Below are 15610 nucleotides of genomic sequence, written 5' to 3'. Positions count from 1 at the left end.
TTCGACCCGACTATTCCTAGGAAATCCGATCTCTTTGATGATATTGTAGAGATGACATTTTTTGGATTTCTAATAGGTCTAGAAAATCTAGGATCGGATGGACTTCTTGGCTTCATAATCCGGTTCAAGCTTCTATTTTGATGTAATTGTTGTTTTTCTTTTTCTAGCTTCTTGCTAGTTTTTTAATAAAATTTTACGCCGTTCTAAAAAAAAGAGGAGCGTCGAGGATAGCCAAGCCCGAATTTGACCGATATTGACCAATTTCCGGCAAGCACTCCTAATCGTAATCGGCTGCAGACCGCCAAACGATTAATCACCGATTAATCGGCCACCAAGGCCGATTTCTGCAAGACTGGTTAAAACTAAGATTACCAAAAATAAGCAACAAATGAGAGATTAAAACATGGTGGCTGAATTCTGGAACACTGGTTAAAACTAAGATTAACAAAAATAAGCAACAAATGAGAGATTAAAACATTAAATCACACCTTAACAAAAGGAAAATGATACGAAAAACACTACGAAATGCTCTACGCACACAAGATCTATACATAAAATGCATGGAATACATCAGATCTAATGTAGATCTGGTGTAAGGTAGCATATCTAGCGTTAAAAACTCTATTTATGTAAGTCCCCAATCTGCTTGTGTATCAATCAGATCCGTTTGATGGTGCGGAATCCCAATCAAACGGATGATGTCAGATCTAATAGAAGAGAAGGAGAAGAAGAATAACTTGAATCTTGAATGTATTGAAGATATGAATGATGCTCCTTACACAAGATTCTCTCACAAACACTATTCTTCTCTCTAGTTTCTCTCTCTATAATATGCTCTCCTTCTCTCTAGCCTCTACTCTCCCACACCTCCTCACCATATATATATAGTGGACATGGGCCATGAATGGGTTTACGGCCGTAAACCTGTTCACGGCCGTAAACACAGCAGTAAACTCATATACGGCCGTAAACACCAAGCTGTTTACGGTCCTAGACATAATAATACATTTTCCTAGAAAAGTAAAGTATAAACCATAATTTAGACCCAATAATCTCCCCCTTGGTTTATAGCTTTCTTTTCTAATTGACCCAACAAGCTCCCCCTAAAAAGTAGCTGGCTTTTCTTTTCAATCTTCATTGGGAGCTTGGCTTCAACATTAATCTTCAAATTCTTCAAAGCTTCAAGACGAACATGATGAATCTTCAATAAATGACTTCATCTTGAGCACTTGGGCTTTTCTTCAAAATTTGGCATTGAACGCACGTTAGGTGAGGAGGCTTCTTGAAAAGATTCTTGAAAGATAGCGCTTTCAGCTTGAGAATCTTCAGAGAGAACAACAGAGAGAACTAATCTTCTGGATCACTTCAGCAGGTACATGAATAGCAACAAATTGATTGAGGAGGCTTCAATGCAATCTGTCACATAATTTTCCAGTCAGCTTCACCTTGCTTCTGGGGTTGAAGGATTGAATTTTGAAAGAATAATCTTCATTTCTTGCTCCTTCGAATGAGAATTCTTCGATGATCACGGATGAAGCCTTGGCTCAGAAATCTCGATACAGTCTCCATGAGTCTCATCTACACCTGAATTCACTTTTTAAGATAAAACAAAACTAAAAGAAAACTTAGCACACAATATTTTTGTATTTTTCAGATTTTCTGAAAACTAAAACAGAAACAATATATATATATATATATATATATATATATATATATATATATATATATATATATATATATATATATATATATATATATATTGAAACAGAAATAACACTATTTTTGGATTTTTTATATTCTGATTTTTGTTTGAGTTTTGGATTTTTTTAAATGGAAAGATCAACAACAAGTAGGAGTAGGATATGAAGGTGTCCCGCCCCCATTCAATCACACTTATACTAACACTCCATTAACTCAAGCTGAAAGTGACCGAGAACCATTTATGGTATATGGTAAACCAGCTGCTGAACAGGCAGCTGAGGGTGTTGAGATGAAAGATAATAATGATTCTGCCTCCTGTGCAGGTAAAGCAGTAGAGGATGAGAACAAGGAGAAAACTATTGAACAATCCAATGACTCCTTGAACTCTGAATATGTTGCTTCGAATTCTGTTGCTTCTAACTCAGTTACTCCTAACAAACCTGTTGTTCAGAAGTACAGGCCACCAAATCAAGTTAAACAGAACGCATGTTGCAACTGTGCGTGTGGGTAAAACAAGAGACAAGGCAAGGACACGCCAACAGGGGCAGGAAGAAACAACTCCTACGTGAAGAAGCAGACTTGCTTTCACTATGGAACACCTGGACACATTGCCAGAAATTGTCCTAATCGCACATATGTTCCCTACTATGCACAAGGGTGGCAGAACGCGCCAAAAGGGATATTTTCCAAAAGAAACCCCTCACGGTCACGTTCAGACAATGGCGACTGGAACGCGCAAAAGGCCAAGAATCAAAATCTCAAGGGCAAGAAAGAAATGTGAGCCAAGAAGTCCAATCCAAGAGATGCTCCAGTGAAATCAAGACCGGTTAGGTCAAAGTCATCTCGAAGATCGACTTCAAGTTCTGAAACAAGTGTCGGGGCACCCATCGGATCGAACAAGAAATGGGTTAAACCCAACTACAGATGGGTTCCAAAGGTTCACTCTGCTAATGCTTCTAATATTTCTACATCTTCTGTTTGTGATAAACAAGATATGTCATGGGAGAGAGTACCGTGCAAGGATGACAAAGGTCAATCCAGTTTCAAAATGGACTAGGTTCCAAAGACCAACTAATCCCGCTATGTGTCAGAGCAGCTATGGAGGCATATCATCAGACTTCGGTTTGTTGATGGTGGCTGTTCCAGGCACATGATAGGAGGCATCTCTCAACTGTACAACACTCAGAACATTGTTTGAGAGTATGTGTCCTTTGCGGGAAAGGAAGAAAGGAAGGGATCACTCATGGGGTTTGTGCTTAACGATGTGAAGAATTTTCAGATCTGTTCTGAGATTATGCGTGATGTTCTCAGACCTTCTGGATGCAAATTCAATCGGTGACTTACGGTTTGAGTTTTCTTCTCTATACTCCTGAGTTTGTCTTACACTGTTTCATTTCAAAGACATTTTTCTTTAATTTCCTTATATGTCATCCTTTAGTAGGTTGTTTTAGGAAGTGATATGAAGTATAGTGCTAAAGGGCAATTTATGATGCGTGTAATGCACTAAAACGAATTGTCTAGACTTTGTATTCAATGTGCCGGTAGGCACAAAGGATTCAAAAGGACTAGACTCATTTTGAAAATTGAAAGGACTTGACTAATATGAACTTAAATAGTTTCATTTGGACTGACCATACGACGCTCGGGTGGATTGAGCAGTGAGATGAACATGGGAGCCTGCGACATACACTAAAAGTTAATTATCTAGAACTGCGGCTCAACATTTCCTTGATGTATGGACTCATGTCCTTAATTCCGGTATTGATAGGGCAACTGGGGGGTTCTGATAAAGTAGGTCTGTAGAAAATTATTTTCTTGCTTTCTATCTGTCAGTCATATGTTGCTTCCTTTGCGTGATTGGAACATATCCGACCTGGAATGCAACATATGCAATTCTATCTCTATGCATTTCCATATCTATGAAACTCTTTCTATCTGTTAGCCATATGCTGTTCCCTCTGCGTGATCGGAAGATCTGACCTGGGACACATCATATGCACTCTATTATCTCTCTAAACCCCTATCTATGTTAGTCATATGTTGTTCCCTCTGTGTGATTGGAAGACATCCGACCTGGGATACAACATATGCACTTCTATATCTGACTTCTTTCTTAATGATTTAATACTCACCTAAAGTAAGGAGTTCTTTGGAAGTTCTTGATTACCGGGGTATATCGGGAAGTGGTAAACATGTTCTAGTATATCTAAAATTGAACCATTTAATAGGTTGTCTGTAGATCTTGCTGCTTAATTTAAGTGGACAACAATATCCTTGGTCGTCGTCAGCTAAATGTCCATTTAGGAATATATATCACAATGACTTGTCACTTATAATCTGTCTAAATTGTCAACATCCTTTGTGTTTAAGTGGACCACAATACCGGTGATTGACCAGATCTAGACATGCAGGCGTGTGCTGATAAACAATATTGGATTGCTTGACAACTTTGATCTCGGATATTTGTTCATAGTTTTCCTCTATGCACAAAGTTAGGGGGAGAATTTAAAAAAAATAAAAAAAATCAAACAAAAATTAGAAAATTAAAAATCCAAAAATAGTGTTATTTCTGTTTTATTTCTTGTTCAAGAAAATAAAAAATCCAAAAATATTTTTGCTTATGTTTTATTTCTTTTAGAAAATATAAAAAAAAAATTCAAAAAATATTGTGTGCTAAGTTTTCTTTTAGTTTTGTTTTGTCTTAAAAAGTGAATTCAAGTGTAGATGAGACTCATGGAGACTGTATCGAGATTTCTGAGCCAAGGCTTCATCCGTGATCAAGGAGCAAGAAATGAATATTATTCTTTCAACATTCCCTTCAACCCCAGAAGCAAGGTGAAGCTGACTTGAAGATTATGTGACATATTGCATTGAAGCCTCCTCAATCAATTTGTTGTTATTCATGTACCTGCTGAAGTGATCCAGAAGATTAGTTCTCTCTGTTGTTCTCTCTGAAGATTTTCAAGCTGAAAGCGCTATCTTTCAAGAATCGGTACATCAAGCCTCCTCACCCGACCAACGTTCAACGTCAAATTTTGAAGAAAAGCCCAACTGCTCGAGATGAAGGCATCTATTGAAGATTCATATGTTCATCTTGAAGTTGTGAAGAATTTGAAGATTAATGCTGAAGCCAAGCTCCCGATGAAGATTGACAAGAAAAGCCAGCTACTTTTTAGGGGGAGTTTGTTGGGTCAGTTAGAAAAGAAAGCTATAAACCAAGGGGAAGATTGTTGGGTCTAAACTATGGTTTATACTTTACTTTTCTAGGAAAATGTATTTTTATGTCTAGGACCGTAAACAGCTTGGTGTTTATGGCCGTATATGAGTTTACGGTTGTGTTTACGGCCGTGAACAGGTTTACGGCCGTAACCCCATTCACGGCCCATGTCTACTATATATATGGTGAGGAGTGCATGTGTGAAAAAAAAGCGAGGGAGAGTAGAGGATAGAGAGAAGGAGAGCATATTGTAGAGAGAGAAACTAGAGAGAAGAATAGTGTGTGTGAGAGAATCTTTTGTAAGGAGCATCATTCATATCTTCAATACATTCAAGATTCAAGTTATTCTTCTTCTCCTTCTCTTCTATTAGATCTGGCATCATCCGTTTGATTGGGATTCCGCACCATCAAAAGGATCTAATTGATACACAAGCAGATTGGGGACTTAGAATTTATATCACGATCTTTTTCTACAGTGGTCGGAGAAAGAGACATATTATTTCTCCAGTGGTAGGAGACAGGTGGATGTGGTGGTTAGTCGGATCTAACATGAAAATACACAAACACATCAGATCTATTGGGATCTGATGCAGATCGGGCGGTTCACCGGTGGGGAATAGAGAAATAGATGACTATGGTTGTAGATCTCGAAAATAGACGTAGAGAATGACGAAGGTGAAGTCGTCGGAGATGGTAACATTGTTGGAATAGATGTCAGATATAGATCAGAACAAGGCACGTGAACTCCGAAGAAAGTGAGGCGACGACGATGTCAGATCTAATCGGAAAATACACAAACACATAAGATCAGATGCACATATGGTGGTTCATCGAAGAGAAAGAGGGATAGAGATAGATGAGGTTGTACATCTAAAGAAGTGGATGCGGATGATGATGAATGTGAAGTAGTCGGAGATGGTAATGTCTCCGGACTTGATGTGTCACACCCCCGAACCAGACGACGAAAACGTCCGAGGGCTCGTGTGACTTAAATTGAAATATCATCACAATGAATATACATGAAACATAACATAAATATCACCATGCATTAATACATTACAACTGACATTGTTCACATCAAGTACATTGTTTACATTACATAATCCAAAATATAAATTGTTTGATGATTGACATTTCACAAAAAAAATTTCGGAAACACACTTGATGATTGTTCATTCTAATGGTTACATGAGAATACAAGTTATTTTGAAAAACGGTCAACATATATAATGTTGGTGAGTTCATAAGCATGTTTGATATAAAAATAGTTTGAATTGTTTGAAAAATCCAGAAAATCCGATATTTTCTGTAACAACAACTGTTTACGAATAAAAAGATGTGACGATCCGATATGTGTATATGTATGTGATTTCAAAACATGTAAAAATAAATGACTTTCATAATTGTTTCCTTGTATTGTAGTTGATGTATGTAGGAGTGAGTAATTACGTTTCCCGGGGAAACCCGATGTTTTCCAATTTAAATAGTATGATAGTTTTGTATGATCGTATAAATCACTTTGTATGGCCACCATGAACGAATTTGCTTTCCCAAGAATGAAAATACGGTAACGGATCTCTATGTGAGTCGTTATAACCATGCATGATAATGACTATTTCGCCTGTCTTGGCATTTGTTCTAAACGCCGGTTTTGATCAAGATTTTGTCACCCTAGACTGGCCGAGTCTAACTGTAGCGAACAGCTCAGGTGTGGGGGAGTCACCCCCGTATAGATCTATACACAAACTCTCGCTCTCCCTCCAGGAGACTCTGATTATAACTACAGGCTACGGCCGACACTTATTGGTGCCACCCGATATTTCTCACTAAATCCCAATGAAATTGAATAACATTGTTTTACAACCCGATTGATGTTTACGTGAATATGAAGTAAGTCTAACAGACACGAAAGATGACAATGGTGGCCCACTAATCATGTATGTTATTCTAGGATGTCGAGTATGCTACGGACACGTTATAGCCCATTAAGTATATGATGAATATTTACGGCGATATTAGCAATGCAAATGGGCCGCTAAGGCCCAATAGCATGTTAAAGCTTATAATGGCCCATTGGGCATGTAATTGAGTCACCAAGGCCCAATAAACACGTTTTGATTATATTGGGCCCAACAATCGTATAATTGGGTCACGAAGGCCCAATAAGCACGAGTAGGAAATATTGGGCCCAACCATTGTATCGTTTATCTGTTTGTCGATATAAATTGTAGTATAGGATTTGTTTTACACTTAGTGTTAACTTGCGATATTGAAATACTTGATGTTTGATTTATAACGACACTTAGGTTATATATATATATATATATATATATATATATATATATATATATATATATATATATATATATATATATATATAAAACCATACGTTATAAATTCAATATCCTTGGCCCAATTTTTTAAATATTAGCACGTTGGACCCCAAAATATTTATTTGACCATTTCAGCCCCTATTTCACATAAAGTTACATTTTCAGCCCTTTCTTTATAAAATGACATTTTTAGTCCTTTTTATTTTATGGAAAATGAAATTTTTGGTCCTTAAATCACTTTCTTGGCATTTTCGACCCGATCATAATTTATATTAAACATTCGGCCCAGAAATATTTTATTTTCCATTTACAGCCCTTAATTGTAAAAAGTTTACATTTTTGCCCCAAATTTCGTAAGTTTTACAATTTTGGTCCAAAATCCAAAAACTTTACACTTTTAACTCAATTTAGGATTAAAGGATATTTTTAGCCCCTGAATTGGTTTGTTTACGTTTTTAGACTCATACTTTAATGAATATACAATTTCAACCCCAAAACTACATTTTTTTCGCAATTTGGGCTCAAAACCCGTGAGGCCCAATTGTAAACCCAATAAGTGAAAAATTATATTTTTGACCCCTTAAAAGTATTATTATCATAAAAGCCCAATTTTTATGAAAGTAAATACCATTTTTATCCTTATAAAGCCAAAAATGTCATTTTTATCCCAATACTTAGTTATATTTGAAAAAAATTGATATTTGTACAATCTTTTGTTTTGTTTTTCACTTCTCGCACATGAAAACACTTATATCTTTGAAGTATGTTGTTTAATATGTTTTAGTTTATGAGTCTTACACATTTATGCTATAGATTTCGAGATATAACAAGTATTATCATATTTTTCACAACAATAACCCAGGAAATCACATATAACATGCATAAACTCATAGATCAACACATAACACTTGTATTCTCCCCCCAAAAACTAGTAAAAACCGAAAACAAGGCGGTATGAACTCACCTTGAGGTTTGTTGGTTCGTTTTTGAGGAAGATGTGGAGAGATTTTTGGTCCTAGCAACAACTTGGAGGTACTTTCGAACTTAGAGGAGTTCTAGGAAATTAGATCATGAAACAAAGCTATGTAAGAAGGAGTTTTAGTATTAAGATGGAAGTAGATGTTTGTGTTTGATACCACTTACCAATGGTTGAAAAACTTGATGAAGATCCTTAAAAACTCAAGCAAAATTCGAGATATCTTGATGGAAGATGGAGGATGATCTTGAAGGTGGTTTAGAGAGGATTTGAAAATGTGTTTGTGTGTGTTATCTTCGGCCGAGAGGAAGAAAAAGGGGAGGGGAAGAGAGAAGTGACCTTGCATGGAAGTATGAGAGTGTATGGATACATGTTGTATAAAAGCCTCATTATCCCTTAAACAAAAATGAGGTGTCACTTCCCTTAATCCTCCATAAACCCTCTCTTTTTTTAAACTTGGGCCGAAATGGGCCAAAGGAAAAAGGAATGAATTAATTTGGCCCACTTCTAACCCTGGTTCGAGATTATGACGTTTATAGAGAAAAATTTTCGGCCCATTAGGCCTATAGGAGGGTTCACGGCCCTAAATGTGTAGAGGAAATTGATTTTTATGGCCCATTAAGGTAAATTAAATCAATTAAGGCCCAATAAGGCCCATTAGGGTAAACCATTTCATTTTAGGCCCATGATGGCCCAAAAGGTTAGGTTTTATGAATGTGGGTCCATTTAGAGCCCATTTAAGAGTTCTAAGCCCAAAATAGTCAAATTGGAAGCTTATTGGCCCATTAGGCCCAATAAGGAAATTCTAGTCCATAATGGACTTAAACCGGAATATTTAGAGTTTTAAACTCTTTGTTGGTCATGAGAGGTGTATCTGAATGAACATTAAGTGATTTTTACTTAGAGTACATGCTTTACAATAGATGAAAGATTACATGAGAATAGAATTTCCAAGCTAAATTGCTAGTTGTGACATCATCCCCCCGTTAGAGGGAATTTCGTCCCAAAATTCTTTTGAAAACTAGGTTTGGAGATGCGAGAATAGGTGAGGGTACTTTTGCTTCATTTGGTCCTCGCATTCCCATGTGAATTCCGGTCCATGCTTTGCGTTCCACCGTACCTTTACAATCGGAATGCGGCTTTGCTTAGTACGCTTCACTTCCCTGTCCATGATTTCAACTAGTTCTTCAATGAATAGGAGATTCTCGTTGATTTCGATTTCTTCCAAGGGAACAACAAGAGTTTCGTCAGATAAGAACTTTTTCAAATTGGAAACATGGAACACGGGATGTATGTTGCTGAGCTCTGCAGGTAGCTGCAACCTATATGCCACTGGACCGATTCGGGCAAGAATCTCGAAAGGTCCAATGTATCGCGGGTTTAGTTTCCCCCGTTTCCCGAAACGAATCATCCCTTTCCAGGGAGAGACTTTCAATAGCACCCGGTCCCCGACTTGAAACTCCAAGGGCTTTCGCCGCTTGTCAGCATAACTCTTTTGTCGGTCTCGCGATGCTTGAAGTCGAGCTTTGACTTGAATTATCTTCTCAGTTGTTTCACGGATAATCTCTGGTCCTGTTGAAGTACTGTTTGGTGCTTGCCCTTTTGCTAGCTGAGAGTCACCCACCTCAGCCCAGCATAGAGGCGACCTGCATTTACGGCCATATAACGCTTCGAAAGGAGCAACTTTGATGCTCGTGTGATAACTGTTATTGTATGAGAATTCAATCAGAGGCAAGTGGGTGTCCCAAGACTTTCCGAAGTCGATCACACAGGCTCTAAGCATGTCTTCAAGCGTCTGGATGGTGTGCTCGCTTTGCCCGTCCGTTTGAGGGTGGTAGGCAGTGCTCATGTCTAATTGTGTTCCCATTGCCTTCTGTAGCAACTGCTAGAACCGTGAAGTAAACCTACTGTCTCGATCCGAGATAATAGATACAGGTACCCCATGAAGTCTCACGATCTCCTTGATGTAGATTCGGGTCAATCTTTCCATCTTGTAAGATTCCTTTATTGACAGGAAATGGGCGGATTTTGTTAATCTATCGACAATTACCCATATAGCATCCAATCCGTCCGCTGTTTTGGGTAATTTAGTCACGAAATCCATGGTAATCCTTTTCCATTTCCACTCGGGTATTACAGGCTGTTGTAATAATCCCGAGGGCTTCTGATATTCCACTTTTACTTTGGCGCAAGTGAGACACTTGCTCACGTAAGTGGTGATTTCCGCCTTCATGTTTGGCCACCAATAGTGTTGTTTGATATCTAGGTACATTTTATCTGACCCCGGATGGATGGAGTATCGTGTCTTGTGAGCCTCATTCATGATTACCTCTCTGAATCCCCCAACTTTAGGGACCCAGATTCGGTTCATGAAATAATATGTTCCATTCTCTTGGACTTCGAGGTTCTTCTCCATCCCACGCAATGATTCACTTGTGGTGTTCTCTGGTTTCAATGCATCCAACTGGGCTTCTCTGATCTGCGAGATTAGGTGGGATTGAATGGTTATCGAGAGAGTTTTCACGCAACGACTTGAATATTCTTTTCGGCTCAGGGCATCAGCTACCACGTTAGCCTTGCCCGGATGATACTTGATTTCGCACTCATAATCGTTTAGCAGCTCGACCCATCTCCGCTGCCTCATATTGAATTATTTCTGATTCAGGATGTGCTGGAGGCTTTTTTTGTCGGTGAAGATGGTGCACTTCGTACCATAAAGGTAGTGCTTCTAAATCTTTAATGCGAAGACCACTGCTCCCAATTCAAGATCATGAGTGGTGTAATTCACTTCGTGCGTTTTCAATTGTCTGGATGCATAGGCTATTACCTTTCCACGCTGTGTAATTCACTTCGTGCGTTTTCAATTGTCTGGATGCATAGGCTATTACCTTTCCACGCTGCATAACTACACAACCTAAACCCTGATTCGAAGCATCGCAGTACACTACAAGGTCTTCTGTTCCCTCCGGTAGGGATAGTACGGGTGCACTACAGAGGGCTTTCTTCAGGGTTTGGAAGGCAACTTCTTGCTTCTCTGTCCATTTGAACGGTATGCCTTTTTGTGTAAGCGTGGTAAGAGGCTTGGCTATCCTGGAGAAGTTCTGGATGAATCTTCTGTAATAGCCTGCGAGTCCTAAATATTGGCGGATCTCAGTCGGGGTTTTTGGAATTGCCTAGCCTTCGATGGCCTTGATCTTGGAAGGATCTACATGAATCCCTTCCTGGCCGAATACATGGCCCAGAAAGTTCACACTGCTGAGCTAGAACTCACATTTGGAGGGTTTCGCATACAACTTTTCAGCTCGCAGTGTTTCCAAAATTTGGCGGAGATGTCAGCTATGTTCTTCTTTGCTTCGAGAATAGACCAGGATATCATCGATGAAAACGATCACAAAATTTTCGAGGAATGGACGGCAAACTCGATTCATCAAGTCCATAAAATGAAGCGGGAGCATTTGTTAGACCGAAGGCATCACGACAAATTTGTAATGGCTGTAGCGAGTCCGAAAAGCGGTCTTAGGAATGTCCTCATCTCGGACTTTGAGTTGATGATAGCCGGATCTCAAATCTATATTTGAAAAGTAACTGGCCCCTTGCAGCTGATCAAATAGATCATCGATTCGCAGAAGTGGGTAGCGATTTTTGATAGTGAGCTTATTCAGCTCTCTATAGTCGATGCACATCCTGAAGGATGCGCCTTTCTTCTTAACGAAAAGAATCGGAGCTCCCCATGGTGAGAAGCTGGGTCTGATGAATCCTTTGTTCAAGAGTTCGCTTAATTGGCTTGACAATTCCTGCATCTCCGCAAGAGCCAACCTATAGGGTGATTTGGCGATTGGAGTAGCTCCTGGTACAAGGTCAATCCGAAATTCGACCTGTCTATTGGGGGGTATCCCCGGAAGATTCTCGGGAAATACGTCTGGAAAGTCACACGTCACTGGGATATCTCAAATGTTTATTTCTTCCTTCGACTTGTCCACGATGCGAGCAAGGAATGCGTAGTTCCTTTTGTGCAGGCATTTTTGTGCCTTGATGCATGAAATAAGACGAAGGTTGACGTCGGGTTTAACTCCATAGATGATTAGGATTTCGTGATTGGGGAGGTGAAGGCAAACGGCCTTCTCGTCGCACATAATATCAGCATGATGGGGGCTCAACCAATCCATGCCGATGATCACATCGAAACTCCTGATATTCACAGGCATCAAGTTTATTTGGAAAGTGTGGCGGTTTAATGTTAACGTGCACCGTACATAGATATCCCTAGTTGATTCAGTTTTCCCATTAGCCATTTCCATCGTGAAGGCTTCATTGAGCTTCTGGGGTTATTGATTTAGTAAGTGTTTAAACTTGTTACTAACGAAGCTTCGCTCCGCTCCGCTATCAAATAAGATGCATGTGTATGCGTTGTTAAGTAGGAACGTACCGGTGACGACAGTGGGGTCCTGAACCGCTTCTCCTTTTCCCATTGTCAACACTCTTCCCGATCCTCCGTTCCCTTGATTATTGACATTGGGGCAGTTTCGTCGGAAATGCCGAGTCTTCCCACATCCATAGCAGGTGTGACTGGCCCCAGCGTTGTTGGTATTGTTGTGGTTGTTGTTGTTGTTGTTGCGGTTGTTGTTGTTGTTGTTTCCCTGTTGCTGGTTCTAGGGAGCATAGGTCCTACAGTATCTTGCTGTATGACCTTTTCGGTTGTAACTCGTACAATGCATCTCCTTACATTCCCCGTGGTGATGGAAATTGCATTTGTTGCATTTTGGGAGATTTCCTGTGTATTGTCGGGGAGCATTGGGTGTTGATGAGGCTGGAGCATGTGGTGTGGAAGGAGTTTGAGTAGTGGCAGCATGGACTGCTACCGTTTGTTGTTTCTTTGACGACTCCGAGCCTTGTCGTCCTTTCCGCTTGTTATTCTTTCCCTTATTGTTATCGCTCTCCTTCTTGTTTTCACTTTCCCCTGCTTTTTCGCCCTTCTTGTTGTTGTGATCGTACAACTTCTTACCTAACCTCTTGGCGTTGTCAAAGGTTTCGGGATGTGCAGCTATTACATTTCCTTCTGAGGTAATCATTTCAGGGCATAATAGGGATAGTTCACTAAACCTTGATATGTAGGCATCAATGTCAGAAATGAAATTTTCTCCTTCTGGGTATAAAATTAAGTTTTTGTTTCATCGATCATCACAATCACACCCGGGCACATGACAGTCGTACTTTGGGTGAATGTAGTTGATCAGGCTACATTTACCCCCAATACGACTTCCTAACTGTCCGAGCACAATCGAAAATGTTCGAATCCTCCAAAGACGTTTAAATGTTGTTATATTGTTGTTTTTAATATAAGCACATAAGTATGAAATTTTATTTTTCTTCAGAGTTATTTATTCCCATTATGTTTATACTTGCATATCATGTATGGTTAGATATTCTAGTTCACTATAAACAAAGCTCTGATACCAACCAGTCACACCCCCGAACCAGACGGCGGAAACGTCTGAGGGCTCGTGTGACTTAAATTGAAATATCATCACAATGAATATACATAAAACATAACATAAATATCACCATGCATTAATACATTACAACTGACATTGTTCACATCAAGTACATTGTTTACATTACATAATCCAAAACATAAATTGTTTGAACAACTCAGGTGTGGGGGAGTCACCCCCTTATAGATCTATACACAAACTCTCGCTCTCCCTCCAGGAGACTCTGATTATAACTACAGGCTACGGCCGACACTTATTGGTGCCACCCGATATTTCTCACTAAATCCAAATGAAATTGAATAACATTGTTTTACAACCCGATTGATGTTTACGTGAATATGAAGTAAGTCTAACAGACACGAAAGAGGACAACGGTGGCCCACTAATCATGTATGTTATTCTAGGCTGTCGAGTATGCTACGGACACGTTATAGCCCATTAAGTATATGATGAATATTTAGGGCCATATTACCAATGCAAATGGGCCGCTAAGGCCCAATAGCATGTTAAAGCTTATAATGGCCAATTGGGCATGTAATTGGGTCACCAAGGCCCAATAAACACGTTTTGATCATATTGGGCCCAACAATCGTATAACTGGGTCACGAAGCCCCAATAAGCACGAGTAGGAAATATTGGGCCCAACCATTGTATCGTTTATCTGTTTGTCGATATAAATTGTAGTATAGGATTTGTTTTACACTTAGTGTTAACTTGCGATATTGAAATACTTCATGTTTGATTTATAACGACACTTAGGTTATATATATATATATATATATATATATATATATATATATATATATATATATATATATATATATATTAAAACCATACGTTATAAATTCAATATTCTTGGCCCAATGTTTTAAATATTAGCACGTTGGACCCCAAAATATTTATTTGACCATTTCAGCCCCTATTTCACATAAAGTTACATTTTCAGCCCTTTCTTAATAAAATGGCATTTTTAGTCCTTTTTATTTTATGGAAAATGACATTTTTGGTCCTTAAATCACTTTCTTGGCATTTCCGACCCGATCATAATTTATATTAAAAATTCGGCCCAGAAATATTTTATTTGCCATTTACAGCCCTTAATTGTAAAAAGTTTACATTTTTGCCCCAAATTTCGTAAGTTTTACAATTTTGGTCCAAAATCCAAAAACTTTACATTTTTAACTCAATTTAGGATTAAAGGACATTTTTAGCCCCTGAATTGGTTTGTTTACGTTTTTTGACTCATACTTTGATGAATTTACAATTTCAACTCCAAAACTACATTTTTTCGCAATTTGGGCTCAAAACCCGTGAGGCCCAATTATAAGCCCAATAAGCAAAAATTTATATTTTTGACCCCTTAAAAGTATTATTATCATAAAATCCCAATTTTTATGAAAGTAAATACCATTTTTATCCTTATAAAGCTGAAAATGTCATTTTTATCCCAATACTTTGTTATATTTGAAAAAAATTGATACTTGTACAATCTTTTGCTTTGTTTTTCACTTCTCACACATGAAAACACTTATATCTTTGAAGTATGTTGTTTAATATGTTTTAGTTTATGAATCTTACACATTTATGCTATAGATTTCGAGATATAACAAGTATTATCATATTTTTCACAACAATAACCAAGGAAATCACATATAACATGCATAAACTCATTAAATCAACACATAACACTTGTATTCTCCCCCTCCCCCCCCCCCCCCCCAAAAAAAAAAAACTTGTAAAAACCGAAAACAAGGGGGTATGAACTCACCTTGAGGTTTGTTGGTTCGGTTTTGAGGAAGATGTGGAAAGATTTTTGGTCCTAGCGACAACTTGGAGGTACTTTCGAACTTAGAGGAGTTCTAGGAAATTAGATCATGAAACAAAGCTATGT

Source organism: Lactuca virosa, chromosome 3 (genome assembly GCF_052849685.1).
Source record: "Lactuca virosa cultivar CGN04683 chromosome 3, Lactuca_virosa_CGN04683_v6, whole genome shotgun sequence".
NCBI lineage: Eukaryota > Viridiplantae > Streptophyta > Magnoliopsida > Asterales > Asteraceae > Lactuca > Lactuca virosa.
This window is presented reverse-complemented; position numbering follows the sequence as displayed.